This window comes from Pogona vitticeps, chromosome 1 (genome assembly GCF_051106095.1).
Source record: "Pogona vitticeps strain Pit_001003342236 chromosome 1, PviZW2.1, whole genome shotgun sequence".
Taxonomy (NCBI): domain Eukaryota; kingdom Metazoa; phylum Chordata; class Lepidosauria; order Squamata; family Agamidae; genus Pogona; species Pogona vitticeps.
In genome coordinates, this window is record NC_135783.1 from 12344280 (window position 1) to 12363405 (window position 19126).

General features: G+C 43.9%; 1 protein-coding gene and 1 long non-coding RNA gene across 7 annotated transcripts in view; one reads left to right on the forward strand and one right to left on the reverse strand.

The window, feature by feature from the left end:
• SPTBN1 (spectrin beta, non-erythrocytic 1) overlaps positions 1–7139 on the reverse strand; it is a 243093-nt gene extending 235954 nt beyond the window's left edge. The window contains exon 1 of one of the 6 annotated variants that reach the window (XM_072987493.2): positions 6702–7139. The gene's annotated coding sequence lies outside the window, so the exon portion shown is untranslated. Of the gene's footprint in view, positions 1–1100; positions 1344–4656; positions 5023–5728; positions 5865–6201; positions 6288–6701 lie in introns of those variants that run through there. The other 5 variants (XM_078382288.1, XM_072987500.2, XM_078382290.1 and 2 more) reach the window with 5 other exon arrangements.
• The window catches only part of LOC144584990 (uncharacterized), an 85885-nt gene that overhangs the window by 18188 nt on the left and 48571 nt on the right, over positions 1–19126 (forward strand). The window lies entirely within an intron of this gene.

Sequence of the window (19126 nt, forward strand, 5' to 3'; positions counted from 1 at the left end):
TGGGTTCTGGGAATTATGGTCCAGAAGAGTCACTTTTCTCATCTCTGATAATAAATAATAATAGACGCAAATTGGCGGAGTTACTGGTAGTGTGGTTGGCCCACAGGATTTGGTTTAACTGTGTCTAAATCAGGCTTGCTGCCCCCTGGACTTACTAAACTATAACTCCCATGATCCGGATAGTCATAAAGCGTATGGGTGATGGAATTTGCAAACCAAATATTTTTACACATTGGATATATTTCCACTTAAAAAAAGTCTTAAATGATCAAAAGTGTACAATTTAAGCATTAAACAAATCAAGACTACCCATACAAACACTCACACAAATTACAAGGTTTGGTCCTAAAAACGGACAGATTTTTAAATTAAAGTATGGACTTAAAATCCTGACATTCTCTCATTCTCTGTGTTTGTGGTACAGGAAGAAGAAACAGAAAAATGAAGAGAGAGAGAGAGAGACTAAAAACGCACAGATTTTTAAATTAAAGTATGGACTTAAAATCCTGACATTCTCTCATTCTCTGTGTTTGTGGTATAGGAAGAAGAAACAGAAAAATGAAAAGAGTGTGGTGTGTGTGTGTGTGTGCGCGCACGCGCGTGTGTGTGCATGTGTGTGTGCACATTCACGCCTGCAGGGTCACTCATGGGACTTCCGCTGGATTTTCCATAACCTCACTGAGCCATTTTTCCAAACGTATCAGCAAGGGAAAGTTACTCTGTCATACAGTTCCCAGAAACAAACAGCCAAAGATAATCTCATCTGGAAATTGTTCCACGCCTGAAAGGCCAGACTACAACCCCGCACATCACAGAATATTCTTGCTTATTGGCATTGATTCTTAAGAGGAAGGAGAGGCACCTTTGTGAAGACTCAAAGACAGCCAAGGCCACCACCACCACCCCTACTAAAATCAGCCTTTCCCAGCCCTGGTACCTTCCAAATACACTGGAACACATCTCCCATCCTGCAAGACACAATCAGGTTGAAGAAGACTGTCCTGAACACATCAGTTCCCATTTCCTTTCGTTTTTTTCGAAAAACATCCAAAAGAAAATAAGGAATCCCGAAGCAAAGCTTATCTATGTTACTAACTTACCAGACAAACTGGGGCACCTGCAAGCACCAAGCCTTGGCAGGACTGTGGGGAGAGACGACCATGTCAGTGTTTGCCTCAGCTTCTCACCCATCTATTTCCCCAGCAAATGCCTCTGGTGAGCATCTGCCCTTTTAAATATCCCACAGTGCACCAGAGCAATGTGGGTTTTGTTTTTAAGGGCACTATGAGTAAGTAAAATGGCAGGTGGCTTAGAGCTGCTAATGCTTTGGCCACCTGTCTCCCACCAGTAAACCCACTGAGGGAGGACACAAAAAATCTTGGAGGGGCTACACTGGGAAGGCTACCAGAAACCAAAGCCCCAGGAGACCTTCAGATCTGAGATTCATGTCTGGATTTGTCACTGTCCTGCACCCCGGGCTTAATACTTAGTTGCTCCATGCTGTCAAGTTACTTCTTAACAGGTACATGAAATGTTCAAAGAGTGGCTAATCTATTTATTTAAAATATTTTTATCCCACCTTTCTCCTTAAAAGGTGAACCCACGGCAGATTACATCATTAAAAAGATAATATTTAAAAAACAAAGACAGTCTATTCAAAAAATGAACCAACTCTCAGATAGCCAGTCACTCAGGGTCTTCATCTGTTTGCAGAAGGACAGCAAAGATGGGGTCAGCCTGGCCTCCAGTGGGAGGGAGTTCCAGAGTCTGGGAGTAGTGGCAGAGAAGGCCCTCTCCCATGTCCCCACCTAATGGACTTGTGACCTCTGTCACCCCTGAGTGAATGTCCATGGTCAAGTGAGAATCTGAATCCAGGTCCCCTGAATCTTTGTCTGAAGAAGAACAGTTTGATCTACGGTACAACAGCTCACACTGAAATAAATCTGCAAGTCTTTAAAGTGCCACCGTATTTTGCCTTCTGTTTCCTTTAATTTTGCCAACAGAAACATGAGGTCCTTACTTCATGCACACATTTGTTTTGTTTTAAATTACACATGTTGCCTACTCATGAAGCTACATGCTCTGCACATCAGGACTGAATCTGCTCTGCAACCTGGACAAAATACAATATCTTTGCTGCATGACTGTTTAGTTTTTGTTAGCCTCAGTTAGCATGTTCAGCTGAATCAGGTAATAGTTTTTTTTTCTTGGACCATATCATAACAGGCAATTTTTTAAATAGTTAATGAGTTTTTTTAATAGTTAAAAAAGAACTGAGAGCCAAAAACCCTCCTATGCTTGTTTCTGCTGCCATAGCAGGCTTGTTTCTCTAACCCAAGAATTACAGGATATAACAAGTGTTTTTCTCAGCTGGAATTTGCACCTGGCTTCTTAATCAAGAATGTTGATGTCCCTGGCGACACTATCATACTGATGATGTTGTTTCTTAAAATAAAATCACAAGCACTCTATCACTTAGGCTACTTTTGAATCTATACACTCACCCCTTCTCACAAAAATATAGTACAGTACATGACTCTGCAGAGATGTCAAATCTAAATAAGCCAAACAACTTGGGTTGACCAAACGGCTAAACCTATTTGTTAGCCCTAACTAAAGTAGGCCCACTGAATGAATGGGATGTACACACATGACAAACGAGTTCAGACTAACAAGTGGGTTTAGACCCTTGTTTTCTATTAGATTTCCCCCAACTCAGGACTGTCCAGCTGAAAATTCAACACCTGCAATGCCAGCCAGTATACCAACTCTAGTGCAGCACAGATAGAAGCTACCAGGTTGGGGGGAAAACTGGTTATTTGATTTTAAAAGCAAGTACAACCAGTCCACCTTTCAAAGGTCCAATTCCTTTTGAATATTTCTTTTATGTAAAATATATCACATGATTGCACTAGATGGTTACATCTAACCGAGAGCAATAGCCTCAAATGAAGAGCAATGTTTTATGCTAATCAATTCCGAATGAGAAACCCTAACAACTGCACTTAAAAACAAAATTGCCCAGTCGAATCCGATACACTGCTAACACAGCGCTCTGTCTCCGGCATCAATCAGCTAAAGAGCCCAACGAGGCTGTCAAGGGGGATCCACAATGAAGCGAGATGACCTCATGCTACTTGACCTTAATGTCTGATCCGAGGTAGAGTGCTTTGGTGCATGGAAGTTTTGGCTCTAACTCCTATGAAAAGCAACGAGATATTCACGAGCGTCTATAATCCTTCCCTCCCCCCCCCCCCGACCCTGCCAAAACCAACTCTTTTGTGCCTCAATGTCATCCCCATCAAAACACCATCAGAGGTTTATCTCCATTCTTCCATGTCACAAAACACACTCCTCTGCACAGGCAACAGACGAGGATGAGATAACGTAAAATAAAATGACAGAGGTTTAAGCAGGTAATATGAACAAAAGATTTCTCTTTTATTTTCATGCACCTTGAATAAAGCACAAAGGCCTTGGGGTTTCTTTTTTAAACATCTAGAAGATTAGAAAGAAAAAAAAAGCAATATTGCATTACTTCAGCTTGGATATGTGACTGCACAATAATCAAGTAAGAGAGAGACAGAGAGATTGGATGTGCACACCCACACACATATAAATATATACTATGCACATACACACACCCTAAACATAGGGCATATGTATGGGTATAGGGGGATCCTACACAAAAGGACAATAGACAATAACAACTAAGACTGAATCTCACCCTCTGCTTCTACGTACCCGGCCTTATGCAAACACTCAGTTCCTCATATTCAATTCCCACATCTTTAGTATGGGGATTAATAATAGCGAGGGGTTACCTCACAATTGTTCTAAACATTACAACCAGATAATGCAGGACGAATACTTTGAATCCACGAAAAGTATGATACAATGCTAAGTATTACTAACTTCTGTACGAGTAGATTTCAATAAACCTTTTAAGTTCACCTGGATAGCAGAGTACAATATGTTTAGTCCAAGGACTCAAATCAAAAAATGTTCAGCCGTTAAAGGGACTGCTTTTCAAAGACTTCTCCATTCCACTCTATCACACCATGGTGTTTTTTTAAATAACAAAGCAAAACAAAACCAACAATAACTTTCATTTAGTCAGTAAGAATCTTTTCTCTTCATTTATAGAAAGTGCACCAAAACGAATGGCTTTCATTACGGTAAATAGGAAAGTGATCGTTTCAATGATCACTGAATGATCATTTCACCACCACCAGTTCATAAAATGGTGGTCAAAAACAAAGAGAAAAGGAAAAACTGAAGACTTCCAATGCAAATGATCACCCCCGGGAACAGGAAAACACAATTTAAGCACACAACACAAAAACAATTTCCTGATCTCTTCCTAATATGTATTCTCTATGGCTTCCTAATATCTTCCTTTCTCCGAAATATGCAAGAATCAAGCAGAAACACATCACCAACTTGTAAGACAATTGGTTGTAGATTTAGAAAACAGTTTGGGGTGTTATATATTTCGATGAACAAAAAGTATAAGGAAGCAGATGTCTGTCTATAATCAGTTATACCTAATATTATTGAAAGCACAATAAAACTGTAAAGTCATTCCTTACAATCATTCATTTTTAAGGAACACTGGTGAAAGGGGATGTTCCCTGTTTAGTAAAAAGCTTATACCCAGAGAGTGAAATTAACCTGCCGCCTCTCTTTTCCAGTATGGAAGGGCACTTGTCATCCACAGCAAAATGGCTTTGATTTGGCTCCCGGTGTGGTCTAGGTTCCACCAGCGGCCTAGAGAACTGTCCAATGCAACAGAAATGCATTGCAGAAACCTCTCCGCCATCTACAGCAACATTCACCCTAATGCAACCCCTCCCTAATGCTGCTACTTTTGTAGTATCAGATTAATGTTTCACAGCTGCAGGCTGGACTCCCATCTGACCGCATTAGAGCTGCAGGACTGCAATCGCATTACTCTCCTCCCCCCCCCGCCACCACATATACACACACTTTATTACAGAGACTACGAGGAAGGTAAGAGAGAGAAAGAGAGGCAGGGGGAGGATATATTTAAAAATTCCAGCATTTCCTATAGAGATCTTCGCATGCTGACGACAATCAGCCTGGTGTGGGAGGGCAAGCAGGAAAGGCTTCTCATTATAAAGCAGTAATGATTGTGTTCCTTATCCGTATAAGAAAGGGAGGGGGGGAATCTGGACCAGATTTCCTGCAGGGTGGGGCTGTGCTAATGCACAAGGGGGACACCGCGATGCATGCAAAATATGTGCCAGGAAGCGACGAGAGGGAAGGTTGTCTAATGAGACACTGCATTACGCTGCATCATTTTCTCTCCCACAAGGAAAGAAAGAGGGTCCAGTGAAAGAGGGAAGAAACACACAACACGGGTGGGGGGGGCAGTGAAATAATCTAGAGATACTTGACTTCCTCAAACATCCTCCCCCCCTTGCTTCTGATGCACACTCAAACATCCCAGCAGAAATCAACCTATTCCCAAGAAAGAATGACACACACACACAAAGGGGGAGCGTGTAGATAATTATATTCCCAAAACCCAGCACCGCCCTAGAGATCAACACATCAGATTTCGAAAAAAAGGAAAACCTGACCGGGAAGTTAATGCTTTAATAAACATTTTGATTGACGGGTTCGGGGAGATCAACTAGCCCGCTGGCCTGAATCTCTCTCTCTTCTCCCCCCCCCTTCCCCAAGTGGATCCTTGTGCACAAACCTGTTGATGCATTAAGGGAAAGGAGAGGAAGGAGAGAGTGAAGATCGGCCGGGGTCTTTTCCCAAACTGCTGGGTGCAAAGAGAAGGGAGGATGGCAGAAAGTGGAGGAGGCAGGCTGGGGGGGGGGGGGCGAGGGAGAGAGAGCAGGGAGAGACAACCCCCCCTCGACAACGCCTGTTTTGCGACCCACATGGACCATTACATGGGCTGGACGTGAAATCTCCCAGATGGTTTGTTGACAGCGCCTGTTCGCCTTGATGTCATTTTATTTTTATTTTTAATGTGGCATCATGGTACCCATCTCTTTCCCTTCCTCACCCCCTTTCTCTCATACCCACTTCCCAATATTTCTTTCCCCCCCCCGTCCCTCCCCGTATCTCTGGGTCTCCCAGGACTTAGATCAGCATCTTCATTTCAGTCACCGTGGGGCGGGGGGGGGTTTGAGGGGGAGAGGCAGGCGCGTTAATCCTTACAATCATCCTGCAGCAACGTTATGATGGCACCGCGCGAGCTGCAGAAGGCTTCATCTCGCTCGCCCCCGAGACTGGCACAATGACACCGATTGAAGGGGGGGGACGGGGAGGGTCCTCTGTCCTTGCAACGGCGGCGGGGGGGGGCTCATCCACAAAGGCTGCAGGACCACCAGCTACCGTCACCCGATCTCCTCCCCCCCCAGCAAAACACCCGCCCTCCCCGCCCCATTAAAACACACCACAACTCCCCGAAACCTTGTCCCCACCTCCTCTCCGGTGCCCCCCTCGCCATCCACAAAGGACTGTTTCTTCCCCCCCCCAAAAAAAGGTTGCTTCTTCCTCACTCCAGACGCCCTTCTCCATATCCGAAATCCTCCTTTCTTCCCCCCCCCCACTAATGACCCTCTTTGCCACCACCTCTCTCCTCCCGCGTCCTCCATCCTAGGTTGGCATCCCCTTGGCTGGTGAAGGGGGGGTGGGGTGGGGGGGCAGCAGCCTACCTCGCCTCGCGGTGAGCAACGGTGATGATGTTTGGAGGAGGAGGGGGGGGGTCTTGAGCTCCGATCTCCCTCGCCCTTCTGTGCAGTGCGGTGCGCTCCTTTTCTCAGCAGTGACGGCGCCGAAGGAGGGGGGGGAGAAGGATGGTGGAAGGGGGGGGAGTTGACGATGATGATGATGATGATGATGCAGCAAAGAGCAACCTCGGTGGTGCCTTGGGGCTGACAAGGAGAAACGGGGGCGGCGGCGGCGGCGGCGTGAGAGGAAGGGAGCGGGGGGGGGTCAGACGAAAGAGGGAGAGAGAATGGCAGCGGGAGCAGCTCCGCGGCGGAGATTAGCAATGGAAGTGGGCAGCGGGGACGCGGGGGGGGGGGGCAAAGAGAGAGAGAGAGAGAGGCGAGGCAGGAAAGGGAGTGGACTCCCGGAATCCGCAGCCAGGCGAGCGAGCGAGCGAGCGAGCGGTGCAACCCAGCCAGCCCAGCCGGCCCGGCCTGCCCCCTTCGATGCCCGCCAGCACAGCAACAGCTGCACGGATTGAGGGGCGAGGGAGCAAAAAGGGGCGGGAAAGAGGACGCGCGTGCACGCGAAGCGGCTTCTCTCTCTTCTCCCCCCCCCTTCCCTCCCTCCACCTCTTCGCTTACGCTGCTGCGGGAGGGAGAGAGAGAGAGAGAGAGAATGGAGGAGGGAGCGCGCGCGGGCGAGCGAGCGGGCCCGGGAAGCGCAGGAGAAGGCGCGGCGCGCAGAGGCGAGGCGGAGGGCCGGCCCAGTCCCAGCCCGTTGGCTTTTCTCCTTCCCTGCCCCCCTCAGTTCCCCCTGCAGCGGAATCGCCTCGGGCCACCCCCCCACCCCCGAAGGCGGAGGAGCGGGCCTAACGAGAGGGCGACCGCGCCACTGTGCCCAGAGAACGGCCCGCGCGCTCGTTCTCTCGCGCTCTCTTTCTCTTGCACACCCATGGGTGCTCTCACACACACACACTCCCTCATACACGGACACCTCTCACGGAGAGATTCTCTCACACGCACACATTTGAAGGCCCTCTGGTGCCTTCTGCAGTGTTTACCTCGACAGTACCAGATGACTGATGGCCAGGATAGGGTCACCTCTCGAAATTGTGGCGTGAGGCAATTGAGGGGCGAGGTTGTTGTGGTTTTTTTCGGCTCTTTGGCCGTGTACAGAACACGGCCAAAGAGCCCAAAAAACCCACAACAACCATTAGAGATCCCGGCCGTGAAAGCCTTCCCAAATACAGTACATTCCCCTTGCCATCATTGAATCCTCGGCTGGTACTGACTGGGAATAAATACGGCTTACTTCTGAGCAGACGTGGGCAGGAGTGAAACCATGTCTTACCGTGGCAACTGGCAGCCTCCGGTTGGGGTGTTTGTGCAGAATCAAGCCAAAAGTGGGTTTTCTTGCATACACTTATTTATTTTGTTTATTTATTTATTGAATTTATATCCCGTCTATCTAGTTACGACCACTCTAGGCGGTACACTTGGGTAAGTAGGTATCCACACATAAACAAGACCCCTTCTTGGGGGTCAGCCAGAGACTGAAGGAGAGCAGAGCCACTGGGTAGCACCACAAGGAGGTTAGCAAAGTGTGAAGACTATATCACGTTGGATCGCTGGTACGTTTGTTTGTTTATACCCCTACCTTTCTCCTTAAAAAGGACCCAAGGCAACTGAACATCAATAAAAGACAAATTGCCTCATCTCCCCAGAAACATTCACAGTGGCTAACAAAAGAAACCCCTTTTTGGACATACTCGTTGATGTGGTGAGGAAATGTTGAGTTTGTGAGAGAAACTGGGAGCAATGCTGTGAGGAGGCTAGACTCTCATTGCAAGCCTGGACTCCTACAAGGGCCATTGCAGGTGGAATGATCACAGCTGAGGCACCAGACTAAGATGCACCCATCTTTTTCAGGAGTAATGGCTACATCAGCAAAAGGCAATGGATGGTTCCAACAGTGATGAGGGTGGAAAAATTATAGAGGGCAGCTAATAGGGAGTAGTGTTAGTTGAAGGTGACACTGGCGGAGGTTCTTTCACATACAATGGCAGTGATACTCAAGCTAACTTTTGTTAGTACTGCACAGAAGAAGGCCACTGCTGAATTTTTCTTACCTTGAAAACTCTATGACAAAATAATCCAAAATGAAACAATATTGTGCTGGAATAATAATACAAACAGATAACTATTTGTAGTTATCTGGCAAAAGATAACTACAAATAATGCTGCCATTAGTTATGCAAATGGATTAAAGCCAAAAGGATGTCTAGTGAGTGATGTGCATAGAGGTGAAAGGAAAGTCCAGTGCTGCACAACACATATAATTGGAGCATGGGATGTGAGAAATATGAATCAAGGTGAAGTGGAAGCCAGAAAGCAAGAAATTGAAAGTTTAAAACATTGCAGGGCTTGGTGTCTGTGAAATAAAGTGAAGTGGAGCAGGACATTTTCATCCAGAGAACTATGGATTGTTTTACTCTGGAAATGACAAACTCAGAAGATATGGAATGGCTCAAAAACTGCAGTCAGATGTAGTACAGATAGTCAGGAACTATAATAAAAGGTCAGACTGAATAATATCAATTAGACTTCTGAGAAAACCCATTAACATAACCATCATTCAAGTATATGTTTCAAGTGCAGATGCTGAAGAAGATAAAACTGAGAACTTTTGTGCAAGCATGCAGGAAGAAATTTGATCATGCAACAAAACAAGACATGCTTGTAATCATAGGTGACTAGCATGCAAATGTAGGAAGCAAAGCAGAACCAAATATTGAAATATTTGGTCTACAGGTGAGCAACAAAGTGGAACAACTTGCAGAATTCTGTGAAGCCAACAATCTGTTTATGACAACTATATTCTTCAAGTAACCAGACAACTGTGTGAGTGGATATCACCAGATGTCTAATATGGAAATCAAATGGACTATGTGATTAGAAGGATAAGATGGAAAAACTTTTTTTCTCTTATCCAAAATAAGACCAAGAGCAGCTTGTGGTACTGATTATGAACTGTTAATATCAAATATTAGAGTAAAGCTGAAGAAGAGCACTAAAATAATCCCAGTGCTAAAATATAATTTAAAGAACATTTCTGATGTATTTGAAGTCCACATAAAGAACAGTTTTGCTTTACTAAACTCAACTAACCACGGACTAGAAAAACAGGATTGAAACCAGTATTATTATTAGGGGGAAATGCAAAAAGACAGTTCCTATAGTAAAAAGGAAATAACATACATGGATGACGGAGGAAACACTTAAAATTGTTAAGGACAAGCAATAAGTAAAAGTAAAAAGTGACAGAGGAACAGATACTTTAAATGATATAGCAAATATCTGTGGGCTATTGGACCATATCAAAGAATTTCAGAAGAAAAACAGTCTGTGCTTTATAGCCTACAGCAAAGCACTTGGTTGTGTGGATCAAGATAAATTATGGGTTGTTCTAAGAAATGTGTGTGCCTCAACACTTGATTATCCTGACAGAGAGAATATGGGGAAACAGAATTGTTTCTAATAGGCAAAGATGTTAGATAAGGATTCATTTCCTCTCAGTCTGTTCATTCCGTATGCATATCATACGGAAAGCAGAACTACATTCAGATAAAGGAGGAGTGAAAAATTGGTGAAAGAAACATCAATAATTTAAGATACACTGATGATACAATTTCATTGGCAGAAAGGACAAAGTGGGTCCTAAAGCAAATCAAGCCCGAACTATCTCTGGAGGAAAAAATGACAAAAATGAGTCTATCTTACTTTGAGCACATCATGGGAAGGCAAGATTTGCTGGAAAAGACAATAATGTTAGGAAAAGATGAAGATAGCAGGAAAAGAGGAAGACTAACTATGTGGTGGATAAGCTATGTAAAGGAAACCACAGCTTTGAATTTATAATTGCTGAGCAGGATTTTGGAAGTTACTCATTTATGGGGTTGCCATATGTTGGAGGCAACGTGACAGCATGTGACAATGACAAACAAAATAAAAAGAATAAAATAGAGACAGAAGAGGAAAATATAACCAGAGTGTAGCAAAATATAAAAATACCTATACAATGAAAGTGTAATCCTTGGGTGGATTTCCCCCCCCCCAAAAAATGATCAAATCCTAACAGTGTGAATTCTTGCTAAAAACTGCACTCCCACACTTTTTTCTCTAACACAGGAATACAGTTTATTTTACAAATTAGAGGAGTTTAAAATATTTTGAACAACAAACACAAGCAGTTCACAGGATTTAAAGCAAAAGAGCTGATACTGCAGCTCCTGTATTCCCAAATTTTCTCTGTGCCTTCTCTCCTCTGATGGCCCTCGTTAGCCCATCAAACTCCCCCAGTCTCCAGCATCGCCTCTTGTCTCCTTGGCAACCAGACACACTCAGCCCCTAGTCCACCCACTCCCCACCTGGGTACTCCCACATAAGGTTCACTTGTGCATCATTAAGAGGTGGAGGGTGGGGAGAGAGAGCTGCCCAAAAAGAGACGATCCTTTAAAACAAACACCCATAAAAGCAACCAAAGTTCATTAGAATGCCAAACATATTGGAAGATACAAGAATCCTAATATGTTGCATCTTCATACCATGGCAGATGAAGATACATGATTCTGAATATATGATATTTTGATACCATGGCAGAATCATAGCATCATGCAGTTGGAAAAGGCCTATAAGCGCTTCTAGTCCAACCCCCCCTTCCCAGTGCAGGAATCCAAACCAAAACAGATCTGATAGACGGCTGTCTACATTTCTCTTGAATGTCTCCAGTGTTGGACAATGGCTTCGATTGTTGTACTGCTCTAACATTTATGAATTTTTTTTCTGATATTCAGTCTGAAGCTGGTGTCCTTTAGCTTGAGTCCATTATTATGTGTCCTGCACTCTGGGAGGATGAAGAACAGATAAAAAAAGGGGGGGGGGAGGACGGCAGCAATAATAATGATTATTGTAGGCATGAGCGAATCAAAACAGAGTGCTGTCCTCTGAAGATGCCGGCCACAAAGACTGGTGAAACGTTAGGAAGAACAACCGTCAGAACACGGCCAAAGAGCCTGAAAAACCCACAACAACCAAAACAGAGTAAACTTGGTATTGAGATTCGATAGCTGGATTGGGGCATAAGCGGTCCACATTTTAATTTCCACTGAGCCATGAAGTTTGCTTGGTGGCCTTAGGATAGTTACTCTTTCTCTCTCAGCCTGACCCACTTCTCATGGTTGTTTCAAGACCAACATTCTTGGAAGGGAGCGCCCAACTATTTCCCATATTTCTGGATGGACAAGCATAACAGAAATTTCAGGATCTCATTTTTTCTTTCAGAAAAGAAACATTTGCATTTCATAGCCAAACAAAACATGTTTTATCTTAAATAAATCACAATTATTAAGTAATATTCCTTTTTATTTATAGCATATTTTAAACAAATTCAAAGCACAGTAAGGGAAGTGGTTTTTCAAACAAATGAGAGTCACTGCCTAAACATTTCAGTGACATGCACATTAGACATAACATAGTTTAGGAAATAGTTACTTATTGAAACAGTGCAGATGGAGCTTGGTAACTATAAAAGTAAGATTAATCCGTTTTTTGGGTCGTATAAGATGTTGCTACTGGGTTCCTTGTAATGGTAAGTTACAACTTCAACGTGTAAAGTGTGTTGTTTGTATACTGCCCCATAGTGCCAGAACACTCTCTGGGCAGCTTACAACATAATTATACAAAAACCAACTCCCCACCTCACACCCCAATGAGCTGGGTATTCATTTTACCAACCTCAGAAGGATGGAAGGCTGAGTTAACCTTCAGCTGGCTACCCGAGCCTTTTGGAAATTGAACTCACATCATGACCAGAGAGATTTGATTGCAGTACTGTAGTTTAACCACTGTGCCATAAAGCTCTTCAGATGTTTTGGGGCTGCAACAGCAATCAACTATAGACAACACAACTAAAGTTGAGGAGCAGTGGCAGCTGCAATCCAGAAATATATAGAGGTCCACAAACCAAGATGGAGAAAGCTACCTTTCTGAAGTCCAGCTGGCCATGGTGACCTGGATATTCTGGAAGTTGCCATTCTCAAAAGTAGTATTTCCCATCTCTGGTCTCCACAGTTTCCTTGCATTCATACTTATACACAATTCACATCCAAAGCATCAAGTGGTTCTTCACTGATCTCAGGCAAGATGCCTTAGGAAGCTTGCCTTTCCCCTTTCTAGCTGCTATATTTTAACATAAGCTTTTGTGGACATATCCACAAAAGCTTACATTAAAATATGGGAGTTTGTCTTAAAGGTGCCACAATGTTCTTGGCTTTTTTTCTTTTATTCAAATTTTTGCCTGATATCGAAGCACAGGCTAAGATGGCTACCTCTTCAGAAACATCAAATTACCTGTTTTTGTGGGACTTCCTACAGTTGCTGACACAACCACAGCACTGAACTGACACCAGGATTTGAGAGGGGGCTGTGTATCTTCACACTTGTCACTAGAGATAGGTACAAACGACTTAGGGCCTCGATACTTGGCGGAACGCCTACTTCCACCAAGTTCTACCCGTGTCACTCACGCGAGTCAGGAGGTGAGGCTGAGGAGCCTAACACCGAGGGAGGCCCGGAAAGAAAAGACAAGAAATCGGGCCTTCTCGGCAGTGGCTCCTCGCCTCTGGAATAACCTTCCCCCTGACATTCGCGCGGCTCCCTCGCTGGGTATCTTTAAAAATCAATTAAAAACATTGATGTTTCGGCGGGCCTTCCCCTCAGCCAACTCCTAATCTTCCCTCTTTTTCCCCTTTCGTAGTGTTTGTCCCATCTTGTCTAAAGTTTTTCCCCTATTTAAAATTGTTTTAATATATTGTATTGTGCTTGCTGTAAGCCGCCTAGTGTGGTCTCAATGAGACTAGATAGGCGGGATATTAAATAAATAAATAAATAAATAAATAAATAAATAAATAAATAAATAAATAAATAAATACAAAGTACTTCATTGCACTTTGTTGTGCTTCATCCAAATTCATACACACAGCACCACAGGTGCTGCTCTTCCCATCCCCCCACCTCAGGCAAACTGCACCACCCAGGTCCTCCTCCTTGAGTCACTATCCAGTCTGGGCAGGAGCTCAGGCTTCCCCTCCCTGCCTCCTCTGGCAGCCGACCACTCAGACAAGGAGATACTGTAGAGTCGTTGAGTGGTCGGCTACTAGAGCAGATGGGACAGCCGAACTGGACAGCCACTCAGGAAGGAGGACCCAGATGGCACACACCAGATTGTGAGTGGGACAACCGGATGGAGGAGAGGTGCCACACGTACATGCCCATCGCTATTTGGCACCCTACAACAATGCCCGAGTTGTCCTATATCTGTTTGCAGCTCTACCCGTTTTCCACCTTTTATGTCATTACTGTTTGGGACAAAACTGGTCTTATATTTTCTATAGGCTAAGGAAGAAGGTGAGCAATAGCCCAGATCCAAGAAAAAATAATACACAACATTTCCTATTAGATTGATCTCATATAATATTTTCTGGAGGGAAGTTGGCAGCTCTGCCTATAAGATGTTGAAAATAGTCAAAGGCGCCTAGTGGAACATGAGGTAGTTTTTCTGCAACACTGTTATAAACAGTTCTAAGTGAATATTGAAACACACAATGGGCATGCCCTTAGAGGAAATTTGTACTTCATCAGGATGTAGCTTGAATAAATAATGCTTTCTTTAAAATCAGGGTACAAATTAAATGTCCCCTTAGAACAGGAAAAATAACAAAATGGGCAGCTCTGTGTCCTTGTAAAAAGGCTAAGTGGCCCTGCATAACTTGATGTTTTTGTTCAGCAGATTAGAAATGAGTTTGTCACGAAAAAGGCAGAATGGAAGAGGAACGATCAAACAACTATGAAGACCATCCTTAGGGTTACTGCCTCCTTCTGTTACTTCCATGCAGTTTTTTAAAAATTGCTATGGATTTGAAATTGATCTGAATGGCCCTTCAGAAATCCCTGATCCCTCTTACTGCAAGGAAATCAGTGATCGCTTCCAACTTGAGCAATACCAACATATGGATATCTGTTGATTCAGAAGGATAGTTTATGGTTTGCTGTTACACTGGAAATGGAAAACATATGCAACTGGGCTTGCATATGTCTACAGAAGGCAACAAAGGTAGAAACGGGTAGTTAAAATTCCCTCACTTGTTGACAACATCAATGGCAGCAGTGAAGATGGGATACCCTCTTGAACTCACTACCGTTCACAAAGTGACACCACGCAAAGGAAAATCCCATAGGTTGACTCCTTTTTTTTCACCAGTTAACCACTTTTCACCCAAATATAAAGCAATTATCATGTCTTTTTTTTCCTGACAACTGTGAAGAGGATTCAAAATGGACCAGCTTCCATATGCTCAAACAACTAAATTATAGTTTAGCAATCCAGAACAATAGATTGATAAGCTTCCTCCTCACCCCGCTTCTTGCCTCTGTTTTTCCTTACCCCACATCTTTTCTCCATATGCTTCTCCTTGTAAACTGCAATTGAAACATCATATCCAAGACTGGAAACTTGTGATTTAATGTCCGTTTTCTAGAAAATATCTTAAACCATAGTTTAAATTCAGGGGAAGATATCTGTTTGGTAAACTCACATTAAACCATGGTTCCATATTTTAGACACAATAGCTCACTGGAGGTTAGTTAATCCAGAATGTAAACACTGAGTAAAAGAGGAAGAGATGGGGAAATAAAGTTAAGGAAGGAGCATATGGCCCTGTGCTTGTTTCATGCTATAGTTTTACTTAGTTGACAACTTTGCGTATAAACCAGACCACAGTTTAGCTGATGTCTGATCTTGCAAACAGACATCAGGGTGGGAGGGAATATATCTTGTTTCCTTACTTAAGGAAATACCGTCAAGTACTATATGTGTACAGGCTGACCATGTGAACCCTGAATATTTGGACACTGATGAACGTGATATCATACTCTAAGGATGTAGTGCCAGTGAAATAATATTATTGGTGATTAAGCTAAGATTTGAAATATTGGCTGATTTGGCAGCACGGAATATTAAATTCCTTAAATAGTGTTCAGTTCTTGCTTCATAGTCTGTTGTTTCTCCTTCATGGATTGCTGCCTTGTCGTGGCGAAGGGGCTTGAGTAACTCAGAGAAGCTATGGGCTATGCCGTGCAGGGACACCCAAGACGGACAGGACATAGTGGAGAGTTCCGACTAAACGCAATCCACCTGGAGTAGGAAATGGCAAGCCACTCCAGTATCTTTGCCAAGAACGCCCCATGATCAGAAACAAAAGGCTAAAAGATATGACGCTGGAAGATGGGCCCCTCAGGTCGGAAGGCGTCCAACATGCTACTGAGGAAGAGTGGAGGACAAGTACAAGTAGCTCCAGAGCTAATGAAGTGGTTGGGCCAAAGCCGAAAGGACGCTCAGCTGTGGACGTGCCTGGAAGTGAAAGGAAAATCCAATGCTGCAAAGAAAAATACTGCATAGGAACCTGGAATGTAAGATCTATGAACGTTGGGAAGCTGGAGGTGGTCAAACAGGAGATGGCAAGAATAAACATCGACATCCTGGGCATCAGTGAACTAAAATGGACAGGAATGGGCGAATTCAGCTCAGATGATTATCATATCTACTATTGTGGGCAAGAATCCCGTAGAAGGAATGGAGTAGCCCTCATAGTCAACAAAAGAGTGGGAAAAGCTGTAATGGGATACAATCTCAAAAATGATAGAATGATGTCAATACGAATCCAAGGCAGACCATTCAACATCACAATAATCCAAGTTTATGCACCAACCAGCATTGCTGAGGAGACTGAAATTGAACAATTCTATGAAGATTTACAACACCTTCTAGAACTGACACCAAAGAAAGATGTTCTTCTCATTCTAGGGGACTGGAATGCTAAAGTAGGGAGCCAAGAGATAAAAGGAACAACAGGGAAGTTTGGCCTTGGAGTTCAGAACGAAGCAGGACAAAGGCTAATAGAGTTTTGTCAAGAGAATAAGCTGGTCATCACAAACACTCTTTTCCAACAACACAAGAGGCGACTCTATACATGGAAATCACCGGATGGGCAATATCGAAATCAGATTGATTATATTCTCTGCAGCCAAAGATGGAGAAGCTCTATACAGTCAGCAAAAACAAGACCTGGAGCTGACTGCGGTTCTGATCATCAGCTTCTCATAGCAAAATTCAAGCTTAGACTGAAGAGATTAGGAAAAACCACTGGGCCACTCAGGTATAATCTAAACCAAATCCCTTATGAATACACAGTGGAAGTAAAGAACAGATTTAAGGAACTAGATTTGGTGGACAGAGTGCCTGAAGAACTCTGGATAGAGGCTCGTAACATTGTCCAGGAGGCAGCAACGAAAACCATCCCAAAGAAAAGGAAATGCAAGAAAGCAAAGTGGCTGTCCAACGAGGCCTTAGAAATAGCAGAGAGGAGAAGGGAAGCAAAATGCAAGGGAGATAGGGAATGTTACAGAAACTTGAATGCAGACTTCCAAAGAATAGCAAGGAGAGACAAGAGGGCCTTTTTAAATGAACAATGCAAAGAAATAGAGGAAGATAACAGAAAAGGAAAGACCAGAGATCTGTTCAGGAAAATTGGACATATTAGAGGAACATTTTGCGCAAAGATGAACATGATAAAAGACAAAAATGGGAGGGACCTAACAGAAGCAGAAGACGTCAAGAAGAGGTGGCAAGAATACACAGAGGAATTATATCAGAAAGATTTGGATATCCCGGACAACCCAGACAATGTAGTTGCTGACCTTGAGCCAGACATCCTGGAGAGCGAAGTCAAGTGGGCCTTAGAAAGCCTGGCTAACAACAAGGCCAGTGGAGGTGATGGCATTCCAGTTGAACTATTTAAAATCTTGAAAGATGATGCTGTTAAGGTGCTACATTCAATATGCCAGCAAGTTTGGAAAACTCAACAGTGGCCAGAGGAGTGGAAAAGATCAGTCTACATCCCAATCCCAAAGAAAGGTAGTGCCAAAGAATGCTCCAACTACCGTACAATTGCACTCATTTCACACGCTAGCAAGGTTATGCTCAAAATCCTACAAGGTAGGCTTCAGCAGTATGTGGACCGAGAACTCCCAGAAGTACAAGCTGGATTCCGAAGAGGCAGAGGAACTCGAGACCAAATTGCTAACTTGCTCTGGATTATGGAGAAAGCCAGAGAGTTCCAGAAAAATATCTACTTCTGCTTCATTGACTATGCGAAAGCCTTTGACTGTGTGGACCACAGCAAACTATGGCAAGTTCTTAAAGAAATGGGAGTGCCTGACCACTTTATCTGTCTCCTGAGAAACCTATATGTGGGACAGGAAGCAACAGTTAGAACTGGTCATGGAACAACTGAGTGGTTCAAAATTGGGAAAGGAGTACGGCAAGGCTGTATATTGTCCCCCAGCTTGTTTAACTTATATGCAGAATACATCATGCGGAAGGCTGGACTGGAAGAAACCCAAGCCGGAATTAAGATTGCCGGAAGAAATATCAACAACCTCCGATATGCAGATGATACCACTCTGATGGCAGAAAGTGAGGAGGAATTAAAGAACCTGGTAATGAGAGTGAAAGAGGAGAGTGCAAAAAACGGTCTGAAACTCAACATCAAAAAAACTAAGATCATGGCCACTGGTCCCATCACCTCCTGGGAAATAGAAGGGGAAGATATGGAGGCAGTGTCAAATTTTATCTTCCTGGGCTCCATGATCACTGCAGATGGAGACAGCAGCCCTGAAATTAAAAGGCGCCTTCTTCTTGGGAGGAAAGCGATGACAAATCTTGAAAGCATCTTGAAAAGCAGAGACATCACCTTGCCAACAAAAGTCCGAATAGTCAAAGCTATGGTTTTTCCTGTCATGATGTATGGAAGTGAGAGCTGGACCATAAAGAAAGCAGACCGCCGAAGAATTGATGCCTTTGAATTGTGGTGCTGGAGGAGGCTCTTGAGAATCCCCTGGACTGCAAGGAGAACAAACCTATCAGTTCTAAAGGAAATCAACCCTGAATGCTCACTTGAAGGACAGATCCTGAAGCTGAGGCTCCAGTACTTTGGCCATCTCATGAGAAGAAAAGAGTCCTTGGAAAAAAACTTGATGTTAGGAAGGTGTGATGGCAAGAGGAGAAGGGGACGACCGAGGATGAGATGGCTGGATAGTGTCTGCGAAGCAACCAACATGAACCTGACACAACTCCGGGAGGCAGTAGAAGACAGAAGGGCCTGGCGTGCTCTGGTCCATGGGGTCACGAAGAGTCGGACACGACTAAACGACTAAACACACAGTCTGTTGTTTGTTGACTCATCCTCTTAGCCAAGTTAGCTTTGGAAACCCATTACCTATTTTCCAACTTGTAGGTCTTTCCTTGCCAGAAT